The sequence below is a fragment of the Pieris brassicae genome, unplaced genomic scaffold (genome assembly GCF_905147105.1).
Source record: "Pieris brassicae unplaced genomic scaffold, ilPieBrab1.1, whole genome shotgun sequence".
Taxonomy (NCBI): Eukaryota; Metazoa; Arthropoda; class Insecta; order Lepidoptera; family Pieridae; genus Pieris; species Pieris brassicae.
The window spans coordinates 15,001-20,152 of record NW_025576101.1 but is presented as its reverse complement, the minus strand read 5'-3'; the positions used below and the strand labels follow the sequence as shown (position 1 = coordinate 20,152).

The 5,152-nt window shown below is 47.2% G+C and overlaps 2 non-coding genes across 2 annotated transcripts; both read right to left on the bottom strand.

The window, feature by feature from the left end:
* Positions 1 to 692: 692 nt before the first annotated feature.
* Positions 693 to 849, bottom strand: LOC123719494. Its single transcript, XR_006755558.1, has one exon. It is a non-coding gene; the product is annotated as a 5.8S ribosomal RNA (ribosomal RNA).
* Positions 850 to 1,199: 350 nt separating this feature from the next.
* On the bottom strand, positions 1,200 to 3,106 carry LOC123719496. Its single transcript, XR_006755560.1, has one exon. It is a non-coding gene; the product is annotated as a small subunit ribosomal RNA (ribosomal RNA).
* Positions 3,107 to 5,152: the final 2,046 nt, after the last annotated feature.

Below are 5,152 nucleotides of genomic sequence, written 5' to 3'. Positions count from 1 at the left end.
ACGAAAGCGGCGCGGCACCTTGCGAACAGCGTGGTGGTGGCGACACATAGATGTCGCGTTGCGCGAAATCAATCAATCGCACACCACCAAGCGGTTCTTCTGTTGTTGTTCGTTAACGACGGCATCGTTCCGTCCGTTTTAAGAACACACGTCACAATAATTTCGTACACACTACAATGGCACAAACACCGCACGCACACACTGGGCGCAACCGCTAGAGCAGCGGGCGCGCGCGTTTCGCTTCCTCTCGCGAGAGTAAGAGAAACTGAGCCGAACGCGAACAACTTTCAACGACAGCGTCGAGACACGTCGACGCGCGCACCGGCGCCGACCGTCGCGCGATCGCCATGCGGACCGGGACGATGCGAGCAAACACGCGCGACGCGTAAACGCGAACGTCGTTGTCGTCGTTGTCGTTGTCGTTGCGTAAAGACTCGACGCGCACCCGTGCCGCGGGAGACACGGTGCGGCGGGGAGAATTTATTTGTGCGACAAAAGTATCGTATAGACGTGGCTTAACACGGCCAATACGGATGACGAGTCGTAATCGAACATATATTCGAACGGATCGTTCGGCGCTCGGCCTAGCGAAACCGTCAATTGCACGCGCGACAGAGATGCGGCGCTACGACCGGAGTCGCAGCGATCGCCGCTCGTCACGCGAACAGTGTGGCTTTTTGTTTTTATGCAGCCGGCCCTCAGACAGGAGTGGTCCTGGATATTTCTCCACGGACCGCAATGTGCGTTCGAAATGTCGATGTTCAAATGTGTCCTGCAGTTCACACTATGACGCGCAGTTAACTGCGTTCTTCATCGACCCGCGAGCCAAGTGATCCACCGTTCAGGGTAATCGTTTTGTTTTTGTGTGTGTTTTTGTATGAGAAAATATAAAAGGTGCGAAAAAATTAAACAAAAAAATTTGAAAATAATACTTATCATTAACGTGTACGACAAATGAAAAGAAAGAAAATCTCTTTTATTTGCGTGGTTGTACACAAAAATTAAAATATTATTTCAAAGTATCAATAGGCGATAGCGAACGCTAATCAAAGCGTGTCGCAACGCACACGTCGCGAATCGACGAGAGAGAGTCAACCGTCTCGGATTCGATTTTGATTCGTATCATTCACGTGTTTTTGTATTTTTTTCTTTTTTTGCGAGTCTTTGACAACAACAAAACAAAAAGAAAAAACCAACGTTAATGATCCTTCCGCAGGTTCCCCTACGGAAACCTTGTTACGACTTTTACTTCCTCTAAATGATCAAGTTTGGTCAACTTCCCAGCAACGCCGACGGCCGTGAGGCCACCGCGTGTCGGTCCGAAGACCTCACTAAATCATTCAATCGGTAGTAGCGACGGGCGGTGTGTACAAAGGGCAGGGACGTAATCAACGCGAGCTTATGACTCGCGCTTACTAGGAATTCCTCGTTTATGGGGGATAATTGCAAACCCCCAATCCCCAGCACGAAGGAGTTTCAACGGGTTGCCCGGGCCTCTAGGCCAGGGGAACATGTTGATTCCTTCAGTGTAGCGCGCGTGCGGCCCAGGACATCTAAGGGCATCACAGACCTGTTATTGCTCAATCTCGTGCGGCTCGAAGCCGCCGGTCCCTCTAAGAAGAATTTTAATACGTCGCCAGTGAGTTGCGCTCCCCGAGAGTCGCGCACACCTTGAATGACGACGCCTATTTAGCAGGCTAGAGTCTCGTTCGTTACCGGAATTAACCAGACAAATCGCTCCACCAACTAAGAACGGCCATGCACCACCACCCACCGAATCAAGAAAGAGCTGTTAATCTGTCAATCCTTCCGGTGTCCGGGCCTGGTGAGATTTCCCGTGTTGAGTCAAATTAAGCCGCAGGCTCCACTCCTGGTGGTGCCCTTCCGTCAATTCCTTTAAGTTTCAGCTTTGCAACCATACTCCCCCCGAGTCCAAAATCTTTGGTTTCCCGGAAGCTGCCCGCCGAGCCATTGTAGTAAACGTCGGCGGATCGCTAGATGACATATTTACGGTTAGAACTAGGGCGGTATCTAATCGCCTTCGAACCTCTAACTTTCGTTCTTGATTGATGAAAACACCTTTGGCAAATGCTTTCGCTGATGTTCGTCTTGCGACGATCCAAGAATTTCACCTCTAACGTCGCAATACGAATGCCCCCAGTTATCCCTATTAATCATTACCTCGGAGTTCTGAAAACCAACAAAATAGAACCGAGATCATATTCTATTATTCCATGCACGAAATATTCAAGCGGCATTTTGAGCCCGCTTTGAGCACTCTAATTTGTTCAAAGTAAAATTGTCGGCCCACCTCGACACTCACCGAAGAGCACCGCGATAGGATTTTGATATTGAACCGGCGTTTTACCGCCGGCTCACCGACGATATGCTCCGCAGACGTGTCAGTATCACCGCGGATGCGGTGCACCGACAGCGCGGCGCACAAATGCAACTACGAGCTTTTTAACCGCAACAATTTTAGTATACGCTATTGGAGCTGGAATTACCGCGGCTGCTGGCACCAGACTTGCCCTCCAATTGTTCCTCGTTAAAATATTTAAAGTGTACTCATTCCGATTACGAGGCCTCGTAAGAGTCCCGTATCGTTATTTTTCGTCACTACCTCCCCGTGCCGGGAGTGGGTAATTTGCGCGCCTGCTGCCTTCCTTGGATGTGGTAGCCGTTTTCTCAGGCTCCCTCTCCGGAATCGAACCCTGATTCCCCGTTACCCGTGACAACCATGGTAGTCGCAGAAACTACCATCGAAAGTTGATAAGGCAGACATTTGAAAGATGCGTCGCCGGTACTGGACCGTGCGATCGGCAAAAGTTATCCAGATTCATCAAAATTAACGACTTCGGACGCATGGCCCTCCGCCGATTGGTTTTGATCTAATAAAAGCACTCATCCCATCACTGGTCAGAGTTCTGATTGCATGTATTAGCTCTAGAATTACCACAGTTATCCAAGTAACTGAGTAAGATCTAAGGAACCAAAACTGATATATTGAGCCATTCGCGGTATCGCCTTAATACGGCTTGCACTGAGACATGCATGGCTTAATCTTTGAGACAAGCATATAACTACTGGCAGGATCAACCAGGGAGCTGCTTACGCAAACGACACGCCTACACCGCGGTCACGCGGCTTCGGCGAGCCGCTGGCTCGGCGGCGTCGAGGGGCGCGCGCTTGCGCGCGCGCCTTCTCGACACGCGTGAACGTAACGCGTCGAATTTGCACGCGACGCGACGTTCGCGCTTCATATCGATAGACTAACTTTGACCGGTCTACGAGCGGCCGTCCCGTCACGATCTCGCAACGAGGTGATGTACAACGATGCTCGACCACTGTGAGGGACATAAAACTGCAACGAACACGACCCCGCGGGCGGGAATCGATGTTGTGACAATTTGAAAATTGAACATTCATCTAAACGCAACTTCTCAATTTTTATTCAATACGTTATTGTAAACATATTAAAACTCGGCTGGCAATTACATGCGCACACACACGCATGATTCGCACTAGATACGATCAACGCCCGGAGCTTGAGGGATAAATTCCAACACGACGCTGCGCACACCGTTTCGACGATGGGCGCGTGTGCGTCCTCTTTTATACATTCTTTCCATATACGGTCGCCGTGGCGACCGCGCACGTGTCGAACACGCTAGGCGCCCTGCGTTGAGGTGTGCCTAGAAGCGTATTCTTTTAACATCACAGATAACACCGGGGGAGACGGTCCCAAATCTTGGTCGATTGGTAACATCACCATACGGTCTGCGAACGCGGTGCTATAATATAATTTTATATTATATTATATAAAATATGAGGAGGAGTAGTATGTATATTCTTTGTTATTTTGTGTTGACACAAGAGAGATATATAAAATGTACTATACACCACACACACAGAGAGAGAGAGAGCTGGGAAAGATCTCGGCGGTCTCGCATTCGAAATACGAATTTGATATAATTTCCTCCGAAAATCCATACCCATATCTATATCATCCATGCGCGAATATATGTATATAATATTCTCACACTTCGCACAAACACAAAAACAAGAACACATTCTATTCTCTCTCGTCCGTCGTTCGTGTCTATTTGAGACGAACGACGCGCGGCAACGAGAACGAGTCGACGCTGTGCGCACGACTGTTTCGCTCCACATCTATACCGAGAGCAATAGTCCGCGTCGGCATTGGAGCGGACGTCGAATGTTTCTCGTAGAGCGAGCGAGAGAGAGACGATTTTTCATTTTATTATGTATGTGTATTGGCGTGCAGTAGTAGCACGTAGTAGTACTAGTAGTAGTAGTAAAAAAATATTATTATTTATTTTATTGACTGATATGATTTTGTTTGTTTTCTTTTTTTTGAATAGACATTTGTATTGATAGATATGTTTCTCGTTGAAGCTCGCAGCACACGCTCAGAGAAATGGCAATGTGGGTTTATTTGAAGAAAAGAAAAAACAAAAAAAACAATTATATTTATTAATAATATGTATGTATGTATGTATGTATGTATGTATGTATGTATAATAATGAATTATAATAATTATTCCGATGCAACGTCAGAGGAAAATGTTTCTCGTACAGGTGCGGCGCGCGACGGCCGGCCGCTCGACAGTTTCGCGCCGAATGTTTCTCGTTGAAGCTCGCAGCACACGCTCAGAGAAATGGCAATGTGGGTTTATTTGAAGAAAAGAAAAAACAAAAAAAAAACAATTATATTTATTAATAATATGTATGTATGTATGTATGTATGTATGTATGTATGTATAATAATGAATTATAATAATTATTCCGATGCAACGTCAGAGGAAAATGTTTCTCGTACAGGTGCGGCGCGCGACGGCCGGCCGCTCGACAGTTTCGCGCCGAATGTTTCTCGTTGAAGCTCGCAGCACACGCTCAGAGAAATGGCAATGTGGGTTTATTTGAAGAAAAGAAAAAACAAAAAAAACAATTATATTTATTAATAATATGTATGTATGTATGTATGTATGTATGTATAATAATTATTCCGATGCAACGTCAGAGGAAAATGTTTCTCGTACAGGTGCGGCGCGCGACGGCCGGCCGCTCGACAGTTTCGCGCCGAATGTTTCTCGTTGAAGCTCGCAGCACACGCTCAGAGAAATGGCAA